We start from the raw sequence: 13,220 nt of genomic DNA, 5'->3' as shown, positions 1-13,220 counted from the left end.
GGACTGGAATTCTCTTTGCTCTAAGGCCCTTCCAACCTATGAAGTTCACACCATCCGGTTACACGACCTTCCTTTACTGTCCAGGATGCCATCTGTTATCCTCTAGGCCGGCACGCCCCACGGTCCTAAAGCACAACTCCTGACATCACCAGTGGGTCATACCAATCCAGATCCTGGCATCACCAGGGGTCATACTCATCTCCAATGAAAATGCTTAAAAAAATCCCACCTCTGTTCCTTCCTCCCGCCATCTCTCCCTCATTCTCCCCAATTCTTGGCAATCCTGTTCTCCATTGCTATAATTTTGTCAGTTTGTGTTATATAAATAGAATCATGCAGTACGCAATCTTGAGATGTTAGCTTCTTTTACACATTAGCATTCCCTTGAAGTCTGTCCAAGCTGTTGTGTGAACTAAGAGTTTGTTCCTTTTTATTGCCGACTAGTATTCCATAGTTTGGTTATACCAGAGTTTTCTTAATTCACCCATTGGGTTGTTGTTGGGTTTGGACTCTTATGAATATGGGATGTTATGAACAAAGCTGCTTAAACATTTATGTATAGGTTTTTGTATAAACTTTAATTTTCATTTCTCTTAGATAAATGTCCAGTTGCTGGGTTGTTTGGCAAGTGCCTGATTAACTTTACAGAAAAATGCATTCTTATTTCCAGAGTGTCTGCCCAATTGTCATTCTCCACAGCAACGTGCAAGTGTTCTCGTTTCCCCCTATCCTTGCCAGCATTTGGTATTCTCACTATTTTTTATTTCAGCCTTTCTACATGTGTATGGATATCTCATTGTGGTTTTAATTTCCATTTCTTCAACAGTTAATGATGCCAAGCATTTTTTCATGTGTTTATTTGCGCTCTGTAGTGAAATGTCTGTGTCTTTTGCCCGTTTTCTAATTGGATTGTTTAGTATTGTTTTAAGAGTTCCTGATACAGATACAAGTCCTTTGTTGAATATATGGCTTGCAAATATTTCCTTCCATTCTGTACCTTGCTATTTTATTCTCTTCAGCATAGCAGCACATCTCTCCATTGATTTAAGTCTTCTTTGGTTTCTTTCAGCAGTATTTTATAATGTTCACTGTACAGATTATGTACATGTTTTGTTACATTTATACCTAAGCACTTCATTTTCTTTGGAGCAATTGTAAATAGTATTGTTTTTTTATGTTTCCACATGTTCATCATTAATATATAGAAATTAGAATGCTTTTTGTGTTGATCTTATCTCTTGTAATTGTACTGAATTTATTTTTTCTAGTGTTTTTCAGATTCCTTGAGATTTTCTATGTAGGCCATCATGCCATTTGCAAATAGGGACAGTTTTATCTATTCCTTTCCAGTCTGTATGCCTTTGATTTTTTTCTTGCCTTATGGCACTGGCTACAACTTTTTGTCTTATTTTGAATAAGGATGGTGAAAGTGGACACCGTTTCCTTGTTCCATTCTTAGGGAGGAAGCATTCAGTGTTTCAACTTTAAGTAAAATATTTGCTGCAAGTTTTGGTAGATGTTCTTTATCAACTTGAGAGCATTCTCTAATATTCTTAGTTTCCTGAGAGCTTTTTATCATGAGCAGGTATTGGATTTTGTGAAATGTTTTTCTGCATTTGATCATATGATATTTCTTCTTTAGCCTGTTGATATGTGATTGTGTGTGTGTGTGTGTGTGTGTGTGTGTCTGTGTGTGTCCATGAATGCCTTTCTTGACCCTTTAGAATAGAGGCCAGATGATGAATTAGGGGCCCTCCCTGCTCCTTTTAGGATAATATTTAGAACCAAAAGCAGGGTGATGTTATCTCATCTATTTCTCCACCACCTCTTTCCTAAATAGAAGAACTGTGATTTTACTTTGGGCAGTCAGATCTGTGGCCAAGATCCATTTACAGTTACTGAGTCTCATCATTGCCCACAGGCGCTGTGATCCACTGTGAATGACAGCCGCTGACCCTGAATTCTCTGACCCAGGTTCAGTCCCCCCATTGATCCAGAGCAGGGGCTTAGCATTGCCTCCCTTCTCTCCATTGTTGCGACCCACCATTGTCCCTGAGTTCCAAATTCAATGCACTTCTTTCCCCTTCTCAGCCAGCCTAGGTCTCCCAAAGAAAAATAATGCAAAGTGCTACAAATTTACAAGTGTGGCACGGAGTAATGAATTGGGAATATAGTGACATACAAGCAATGAGGTTTGCTATATCGTCTTCATTTGAGCCACCAATTTTTCTATGCTGTTATTCATGGGCATGCAGTTACTATTGACATTCCCCACTGTTTACCCAGAGTCCTCTTTAGCATAAAGCATCTCACAGCTTACCTGTAATTCAATAAATAAGCATGAAAAGGGTCTATCTTATTCAGCAAACCTATTCTCCGAGGTATTTTTTCCCTCCCATAGAAAATAAAATGTGTATTGTTGCATAGGAGTAAATTGGACCAGAAACCTTTAGAATGTTGCTGTTTCTGAGTGTGTCTTATGAACATTCATGTGTTTCTCTCTGAGCTAGCCTGATCCACATTGTGCTGTGTTAGCTAAATGTTAAAGCTGACCCCCAGTCACCCCAACAGGAGTAGTGTTTTCTGAGGCAACTTGAACTTAGCATAAGCTGTCTATATAAAATCAACTCGAAGGAGGCAGAGGCAGATCCCTGCTTCTTGACAAAGGGAGGAGCGTGGGTTTATCGGAGCAGCTCAGCTTGTGGGAAGCTACTACTTCTTCCCTGTGTCCACTCTTCCCAGGACTGCTTCAGCCATGCAGGAGTTGATACGGAGTTCATGGGGGTCAGGGAGCTCTGAAAAAGTAGTGGGCTTCAGAAGACCCATTTGTTGGCCCAGAGAATGAAATGACTTCCCCAGAGGTCGCACAGCTTCCCTCCAGTGAACCCCCAAAGGGAAGGGCTTGGCACGCAAGCTATGCCTTCCTCTGGGTTTTCCTGAAAGTCTCACTCACTGTCCTCACTCACAAAGGGGACAGAGGCAACCCGGCTTCCTAAGCGAGCAGCGTTGATCACAGATAAACTCAAAACGAATACTAGACCCAAACTCAGGAAACACCCATCTGCATAAAGGTAATAATCACGGCGGACTGGATTCAAAAGAGAACAGAGACAGGGGTAGTGGATCAGGGCAGTGGTTTTCAACCTGTTTCATCTCCTGCACACATAAGCTCATTACTACAATTCTGTGACACTCCAAACATTACTATATATTTTTTCTGATCTGACAAAAAAAATAGGTATAATTTGATTCATCCAGACTGATGGCTGTTGTTGTGCCGGCTGTTGTCATTTTTTTATTTGACAATCCAAGGGGAAAGAGGTCAGTGCCCCTGACTAAATACAGTAGGTCCTCGGGTTACCTCGGAGATCCGTTCCTACGGCGTGACGTAAGGCGATTTTCACCGTAAGTCGGAATCCACCTACATAAGCACCTACGTCACTCACATGGAGCACACACAGCAGTCATGAAGTGAAACAGTGAAAAACATTTAAAAGAAAGAGAACAATTCCTGACCGTTACTTGTGGCAAATAAATAATAAAAAACATAAAGCACATATGTACATATGTTGAAATGATGGAACTTTAATTCTTTAATAAATAAATGGGAGATGGCGATGTAACCACGGAACAATGTACGTGGAGTCCCACGTAACCTGAGGACTGCCTTAGGTATCGCCTGTTTTAGAGGTTCTTGCACACGGTTGGAAAAACCGCTGGCTCACAGTAATATTGTTCTTGTCGGAAAACAGCCTTGGAGAAAGAAGAGCTTGAAGGCACAGAGTTGAGTCCTTTTCCCACCAGAAGGGAGAATGCGCCGGGCTTCGGGGATGGTGAGGAGGAAGAGGCCCCCCACACCTCTTGCCATCCGGCCATTTGGAGCGGGAGATGCTGCGGCATTAACACAAAGCCGTGCCAGGACAGGGCTGTGCTGGGGAGCAGGTTGACGGAGGCATAGAACACACGTGGTGGAGAAGCTCTTCATTCCAGGCGTGTCTGCCGAGAAAGTGCCGCAGTACCTGGTCATGGAATTCATGAATAAAAACCCCTTCCTTAGTCCGACCCAGAAGGAATAAAGATTTATTACCATCCTAATCAGGGAAACGGTATTGACCCACTGGCTATCCGAGGTTTTTAGCATTGTGGGCAAGGAAATTTATTGCTTTTAATTACCATAAATAAGCAAGGACCCTGTTTTTAACAGATCTTCTCCACTCCTCTGATCTTGGTGTGCAATTCTAGGTGCAGGAAAAAAATGCTCTATCAATGTTGAGTCAAAATTCTCCGACAAATAGAGGATAAATTAAAAATGACCAAGGCTTGGTTTCGATCTCTATTTTCTCTTCAATGCCTGGAAATGGAAATAGGATTGTGTATGTGGTGGTGAACTGGCCCTGTCTTGTTCCTTCAGCAACGAAGTTAACCTCCCTGATCCTAAGACTCCACTGAAATAAGGGCAGGGACACAGAGGGCCGCAAGAGTCGTCTCCCGTCCCGAGGAAGTGCCTCCCTCATGGAGGAAGGAAGAGCATCAGGGCAGCCTCTCCCCGGACCCACTGATTGCCCATTTGGCCTATGGACTGTTCCTCCACTTCTCTAAACCTCAGTTTTATCATCTGGAAAATGGGGAGAATAATGCTTTCTTGGCAGGGTCCTCATAATGATAAAAGGTGGTAAGTGATTAAAATTCCTAGCAGGGTTCTTAGTACATGTCATTCAATAAATGATAGTCATTTTTAAAATGGGACATTTGGAAAGCAATGCTCTGTGCATTCTCTTTCTCTCTCTTTCTGCACATGTGCGCGCGCACACACACACACACACACACACACACACACACAAACGCACATACACATGTACAAAAAGTGAAAAGAAAAAGATTCAGGACAACATTGTTGGGTTTTTTGGTACTTCCAAGAGTTCTTCAGTTGATGGCCTGGTCGCCTAAGATCTATATGTCTGAATCCACCTGTGGGACTTCTGTGGCCTAAGGAAGGAACTTTGGCGGTTAACAGACCATGTGTTGCCAGCTAACAGTCCGTGTTATTGTGGGATAAGATAAGCTGTCGTTACTCTATGTTCTCAATGAAAACACTGAACCCTAGAAAGGCTAATGGCTCCACATAAGAGGTCACAGTCAAGTTGTGTAGACTCCTGGGTATAGGGTTCACAGGAAGGTGCCTTTAGACCCAGTTTAGCCACTGCTCCAGGTGTGCTTAGTCCCACCTGCAGGAGTGGCCATCTTTTTCTTTTGTCATCTCCCAGTTGTTTGACCCAGGACAAGTTTCTATCCTCCTCCACTCTTAGCTTTCTCATCTATAAAATGGGAATAATAAGTATGGGTATTCAGGGATAACTGTGAGGTTTAAAGAAGATGATCTGTATGAGGCTTACTCATCACTGTCTAACCCAGAGTGTGTCAATGAATAGAGCTGTCATATAAGGTCTCTGGATTACTGCTTTCCTTTTCTGTTGGCAGATTCTGGAGAGAAAATGCCCCTAAACTGATTCCCCAGAAAGAAAATAGCAGATTCACAAATGCATTTGCAGGCCATTGCACACAATTAAAGTAGTAATTGTAGGCTAGGTTAATATTCCCTAATGGGAAAATGTCTGACCTTCCCTCCTGCCTTAGGAGTCTCACGTGACCATGTTGTAGGGAGTGTCTGAGTTCAAAAAGTCATATGTACACAGTGAGAGTGAGGGGAGATGCTTGTGAGTAAAGGGAGAGAAGAGTCTTCAGCATTGTGAATTCTTACAGAATGAAAACCTCTCAGGGAATACTTAAGGGTGTGGGTTAAAGTATCAATAATAAAGGAGCACTTTCTACCAAATTACTGTATTGACTCACTGATTGACATCTGTGAGAAGTGCCCTGGGTGGGGCATGACTAAGAAAATGCAGTAGTATGACAGAGAGCAGCCATCCTATCGAAGGGACGGAGAGAAGAGGGAAGACAATGGCAAAGAGAATGAGGAGACTGAGGTATGGGAAACAGAAAAGGAGAGGCAGAGAGATGCAAAGTTCAGGGGGAGAAGAGAAGGAGAAGGAAGGAGGAAAGGGAAGAGAGAGGGGGTGGAGGGAGGCAGAAAACAGAAGAGAGAAAGAGAGGGAAGCAGGAAGAGAGAGGAGAAAACACAAAACACAGCCGCAAGAAGGCAGCAGAGCAGGGAATTCAAGGGAGAAGTTGAAAAGGAGAATGGGTAGAGAAAGAAAGGAGGAGCAGCCCTGGGCTCGTTCCGACTGACGCCTGCAATAACCAGGTCCACAGTTGGTCTGGTCCACCTTGACTGATGACTTTAGTAATGATTTTTTCCTTTTTGTTGAATTTATTGGGGTGACATTGGTTAATACAATTATATAGGTTTCAGATATACAATTCTATAATATATCATTTTATATTGTACTAGAGGCCTGGTGCATGAATTTGTGCACAGGTGGGGTCCTGAGGCCTGGCTGATGATCAGGGCTGATCAGAGCTGTTTGGCCCAGTCCTGATCAGGGCCAGGCCAATTGGGCCTGGGCCAATCAGGGCCTGCCAGACAGGCGGGGGGACTGGCCAGGGGTAAGGACCATGGGAGGTTGGCTGGCCACAGGGAGGGACCATGGGAGGTTGGCTGTGGGAGCTCACTGATCATCAAGGGGCAGCTCCTGAGTTGAGCGTCTGCTCCTGGTGATCAGTGTGCGTCATAGTGCCTGGTCAGTGGGTCGTTCCGGTTGTTTGGTCGTAATGGTCACTTAGGCTTTTATATATATAGATCGTGTGTTCTCCACCCCAAGTCAAGTTTCCTTCTATCACCATTTATCCCCCCTCTATCTTCTTCTATCTCTCCCCAGCCCCCTTTCCCTCTGATAATCACCATACTATTGTCTGTGTCTACCAGGTATTTTGCTTTATCCCTTCACCTTTTTCACCCCGCCCTGCAACCCTCCTTCTGACAGCTGTCAGTCTGTTCTCTCTCTTTGCTAAGTGAAATAGGCCAGTCAGAGAAAGACAAGTGCCAATCTGATTTCACTCACATGTGGAATCTAAGGAACAAAATAAACTGACAAACAAAATAGAAACAGACTCACAGATATACATATTTTTTTGAAGCAAGGGGGTCCAGCTTTGCTCCGCTCACCTGCCCGCTTCCCTTGTACCTGCTGGGCAGACAGCAAAGCTCTCTGCAGGTTGGAACAGGTAAGAAATACTTCTTTCTTCCTTGCCTAACAGCTAGCCCCTGGAAATGCTGCACCTTGGTCTTGCCTTTCAATACTTCAGGAAGAAAGAAAATAATAAGGGGTAAGATGAATGAAGATTCTTTTATTTTTTTTTTACCGAAAATGGTCACGGACAGGAAACTTTTCCAAGTCAGTGGCTCTCTCGGGGAGTTTGACAATCCTTCCACACCAGCAGTCTGCACACCCGAGCGCCTTCTCCTTTATCGCAGGGTCCCCTTCAGAGCTCAGCGTGGTGCCTTTCTTGCAATGGCGACAAACAGACGCGTGTTAAATGAATGGGACCGCGTGCCTGCTGCCTTTTCAGGCTGAGTAGAGATCAGCACGATGAGTAGTATGTTGTGTAGAACTATGGCTTGCACAGACCTGAGCAAGCATTTAACCCAATGAAATATTAAAGGAGTGAGGTTCAGAGAGGCAAAGTGATTTGCTCCAAGACACACAGCTGGTGGGGAGCAGAGCCAAAGTGCCCTCTTGCCCAGAGCTCTTTCTCTGGCATAACTCTCTCCTGCTGGTCAGCCTCTGTAACCAAGGAAAACAAAAATTCCTTTCCTTAATGCAGTTATATCTCACTTATAAATTGGATACTTTTCCTGGGAGTTAAATGTTTTTAAAATTTATTTAATAATACTTCAAGGCAACTTCTCTTCCCCTGGAAGCCATTACTCATATTACTTAAAGACCATTATAGAAAGCCTCTCAAGGGATTTTCAAATTTATCCTCAAAACGTACACTCAGACATGGTTTTCTATGAAATACCTTTTTCTTAGTGAGGTGTGTCCACAAATATTGCAGACCGCTGGCAATGATGACTAAAGGTCCTAGTTACAGGTTTTCACACTCACGGTCTCATTCTTATCTTTACAACAGCCATTTAAGAAATGAAGAATCAGAGACACAGAATTTTTGAAGCTGAGCCAAGAAGGGAAGGGTCTGCTAAAATTGGCCTGAGAGTTAAGAGAGCAGAGGGTGCATGGATACTGATTTGGAAGCTGTTAAAATGACTGGGGTTTTGGAAAGCTGACTGACCTGGTGCAAATCCTCTCCTGGCTTTGTAACTGTGGTCAAAATTCTGAGCCTTAATTTTCTCATCTGCAAAATGGGGATAAGAAGGATGTGGACATCACAGATTTGTTGCAAGGATTAAAGGTCCTGTATACAGAGTTCTCAGTATCCAGTAGGTCAGTGGTTCTCAACCTTCTGGCCCTTTAAATACAGTTCCTCATGTTGTGACCCAACCATAAAATTATTTTCGTTGCTACTTCATAACTGTAATGTTGCTACTGTTATGAATCATAATGTAAATATCTGATATGCAGGATGGTCTTAGGCGACCCCTGTGAAAGGGTCATTCGACCGCCAAAGGGGTCGCGACCCACAGTTTGAGAACCGCTGCAGTAGGTGCTCAACATCTTAGCCATCCTTACCTGGTACAACCTCCCCGCCCCACTCAGTTACCAGCAGATTCTCTGCATTTCTTCACCTCATCTTAAGTGCGCAGGCAAGATGATATTTCTGCAGAGGAAATGCATTCCGACATCTGACAACAGTTTACCTGCCATTTCGTTCTGCAGAGCACAGGCACGTCTGCTTCTCAGTTCAAAAACATCCACTGCTGATTCATGCCTTTGCCTCATCACTTGCTTAATCCCATTTCCTCTTCAAGGGATTGCATTTTCTGCCAGGTAGTCTTCTTTATAATAGCTGTTATATTTGTGATTTTTTAATTTTTATGTTTCAGCAAGTTGGGTTCTCTCTTTTAAAGAAACATAAAACATCAGCATCTCTACTTTATCCCCAGGGCAGTTGGGGCACCAAAAATAGTTGGAGCATAAGCAGAAGTTCTGACTTTCCCTGGGATGAATGCAGACGGAGGCTTCTCTTAGGTTTCTGGGACCTCGGAGCATCAGGAAAGTTGCTTGGTTAGGAAGAATGTTGCCAGACTGGATGCCAGGAGACTGGCTGTTTAGACTGGGTTGGGTCCCTACTTCAGCATTTGACCTTGGGGGGAGGCAAGTTTGCTCACCTGTAAAGTTAGGAAGTTGGATCAAATGATCTCTGAGGTACTTTCAGCTCTTGCATTTTATTGCTTCTATTACTGACATCCTGTCAGGGCCCAAAGAAATTACTTTTAATAATTAAATTCCAGGCACTGTATAGCTACGGGAGGGCTACTTGGGGAACATGGTCAGTGCCTATCCACATGGTGACCCCCCCACCACTCTTCTTAATTGTCAAGAAAGACCTTCCACCCACATTCAGATAGACTGAATCATAAATTAGGCGTGTCCGTACCTAGAGGTGCATATTAAGCAGAGATGTTTTATAGAACATAGTAATTGCAGGTGGATAATACAGTAAAAGCATTACAACACCTAAACCCTTTATTGCCTAGCAAGAATGTATTTTTTCTGTCGACTTTCTGCTTTTATATCCACGTGGAAAAAGAAGGTTACAAGTCAACAAGCTGACATGCTGGATTTATCTTGAGAAGATAGATGCTGAGATTTGCTCTGGGGTCAGTGTAGATATAATGCAATCCCACACGCCTCCTGCAGCTACGTCTACAGTCTACAGAGCAAGGATGCTGAAGTAATAGACTAAAGGAACCCCAAATTCTGGAGTGCTTGTTTATTTGCTAAAAAAGTGAGGAGGCTCAACCTTAGTATGTATCTCTAAAATAAATAGCATAGCGATACTCATAAGGATGGATCATGAGTAAATTCTTTAAAAATTAGAAACATTTCACATGCATTCACTTTTGGGACCTTTACAACTCCTTCAAGTAAGGAAAGTAGTACTTTTTCAGCAAACAGATGAGAAAACAAAACTCACAGAAAAGTCATTGGCTGAGGTGAGTTCTCAGCACTTCATGTGCGGTTTTCTCATGGCTGTGATGATCGTGTGAGGGGGCAGTGAGGCCTTCGTTTCTCAGTTGAGATTACTGAGTCTCAAAGCATATAAGCAACAGACTCAGGCTTAGGCTCACACACTTAAAAAAATAGGGCAGGGTTTCATACCCACCCTCATTTTTACAAAATTAAATGTATTGGGATAATCTTGGTTAATAACATAAGATGATTTTCAGATGTGCAGTTCTGGTATAATGCAACATCTCTCTATCGCACTGTGTGCTCACCACCTGAAGTCTCATCTCCTTCCATCGCCATGTACTTGACCCCCTGTATCCCATTCATCCTCCCCGCATACTCCTTCCCATGATGGAATACCTCTCAGTCATAAAAAGAGGTTAAATACTGCCATATGTAGCAACATGGATGGATCTTGAGAGTATTACGCTAAATGAAGTAAGTCAGATGGGAAAGGACAAGAACCGTATAATGTCACCCATAGGTGGGCTACAAATCAAAAAGCAACAAATGAACACACAAAACCCAAGATCATGTGTCTCTGCAAATCCATGTGCTCAACTTCTCTCTTAGCTGTGAGTCTGGCAATGTGTCAGGGATTCGCATCCAGCACCATGACCAGCTGCAGACAGAGCCTGCCCCTGTGCCTCCCGCTGCTCTGTCACTCTTTTTCTCCCTTGCATGTTGTGTAGCATGGCTCTGGAAGTTAGTAAGCAGCATAGGGCATGCTGTGAATTCCTCGATTAACCAGAGCTTTGTATTTCCTGGCCATTCCTGATAACAGGGAGTTGACTTTGAATTTTGTGCAAGTCAAGAAAACTGAGTGTGAGTTGTTGTTAATGGGGCTGAGCATTTATTTGCTTCCTCATATGTTGTGGTGGCAGGTGTGAAGAATAACTTGCATGTAAGGAAAAGCTTGGGTAAAAGTCATTGATATGTTCAGTTTTCAAAGGAAAACCTACTTCTATTTCTGGGAGAAGGGAGCATGGTAGAAGTGGGCTTTTCCACCCCAGCACTGGCTCCAGGTCCAAAATCCCTATTAGTATCCCTGCCCCTCTACCCCCATCTTTTTACTTGTCTCCATCCTCATTGCCATTCCTTTCCATGTAACCATTGTCTCTCTCCTGAACATCACCACAGGCTCCTAACCACTGTCTCGGCCCAGCCAGTGCTCCCTTAGATTCATTGTTTGCACTGCAACCAGAGAATTCTTCTCGAAACTCAAATATGACTGTCTCTCTCTCCTGCTTCAGTCTCTCCAAAGTCTCCAAACCCCAAATTCTTATCCTGACCGATCTACAGGGCTTTGTCTACTGGGCACACCTCCTTCTTAGACCCTTTTTCATCCCAACCCCCCTCTACTTGCTTTCTTCACCTCCTGGATTTCCCTATATATCACGTTCCTTTCTGCCCTAGTGCCTTTGCATGGAGCTTTCAGATTGTTTTCTTCTCACCAACCCTCTCTACTCCCAACCCTCACACACTTAGTCATGCTTATGAACCCCGTGACCTCAAATTACACATCCCTTCTTCAGGGAAGCATTTCCCATCTCCATGCCAGTCCAGACCACCCTGGTCCGTGTTATCATACAGTGCCTTCTCTATGGCAGTCATCATGATGGTTACTATTTTATTTTAAATAGTAAAATAAAATAGTTTTATTTTTGTAAATAGTTTTATGTTTACTTTTCTAACTTCCACGTTCTCCACTAAACTTTAAGCTGTAGGAGGAAAGGGGCCACATCTGTCTTCCTCAGGCAAGTACCTTCCTGTCCGGCACAGGGCTTAGTGTCCATGAGCTGATTGATGATGTTCTATGTGTTGGCGGGATGAGCAGGTGTTCGGGGTCATTCAGCTTTATCTCCACCTTGGTCAGTTCCATCCCAGAACACAGAGATCTTACCTTCCTCCATCACCCATCTGCCCCTAGGATAGCTCTTCTCTTCCAGTATTCACGAATTCAGTTCTCAGACCCCAGTGATTTGGACTTGGCTTTAGTTATTCTAAATGTTTTAGTGTAAAAATAAAATCACTTTTGTTATTTCATCCACTTATTTTTCCTTCTCTCTTCTCAGCCCACAGTTTTCTCCTTTGCTCAGTCATTATTAGTCTAATGCACCTCGCTTACAGAGGATAAAATATATAATTAAAAAGAGCAGTCCTGTTAGTTAGTATTCAGACTGTCGGGTTAATTTATACCCAGGTAGTGAATAAAACAAACAGGTCAGGTCTAGAGAGAAGTGCTGCCTTTTGAGTGGTGCAAGCATTTACAGAAACCTCTAAAAGACGGAATGTTCCCAGACTGAATAGTTGCTTTTCCTTTTCTGTTTTTTTTTCCTTTGCAAAGAAAAATGTTTTCAAAACATTTTTACCTGCCTAACAGCCAAAAGGTTGTTAAGCGGCTTCACACATTTTTCCCTCTGGGGTGTTTATATCCACCAAAGTTAATGGATGGAAAATTAATGTTTCTCTCCAAATGTTTCCACAATCACAAAGCAAATAGTTGATTCTGCCAATACGAGAGTGTAAATCTGCCCTCAGGAAAAGGCTTCCCTCACCATTACCCACATCATTTAGCCTAAGTCCAGAGACTGGCCTCATTATCATGATAATTAAGGAAATGTGGATTTAGGTACCTCTAAGCCATACCCCGTATATAACTGACCACACTCTTTGATCAACTGCATGCTCCTCTGTTGTTTGTGTGTTAGGTAGACTTAGTTTTCTTGCCTAGAACACAATTTGTTTTTTAGGTGATGGCTTTCCAAATACCGTGACGCAAGTCAACACGCGTCAACATATTTTTTAGGCAAGTAAAATGGTTTAATTATGAAACACTTTCCAAGGAATAGATTGCAGCGAAAGCCCATATGTCCACCGAATGGATGGGCCATTACCAGTTTATGCATCTGGGTTCCCATTTATGCTTCCGTGTTCAAGGACCATCATTTAATTGGTGTTGATTACCAGGGAGAGAACTTAAACATGTCTCTTGAGTAAAATGCGTGATATGCAGAGTCTAACATTTGTAAATCAATCCTGACTTAATGAACCTGTGGAAAGTCATCCTCACATGAAATTTAGTGAGGATGATTCAAGTGCAATAGGAATTTCTGCTGGACGATTGTT

This window comes from Myotis davidii, unplaced genomic scaffold, assembly GCF_000327345.1.
Source record: "Myotis davidii unplaced genomic scaffold, ASM32734v1 scaffold964, whole genome shotgun sequence".
Classification (NCBI taxonomy): Eukaryota; Metazoa; Chordata; class Mammalia; order Chiroptera; family Vespertilionidae; genus Myotis; species Myotis davidii.
Note: the sequence above shows the minus strand (reverse complement) of the source record.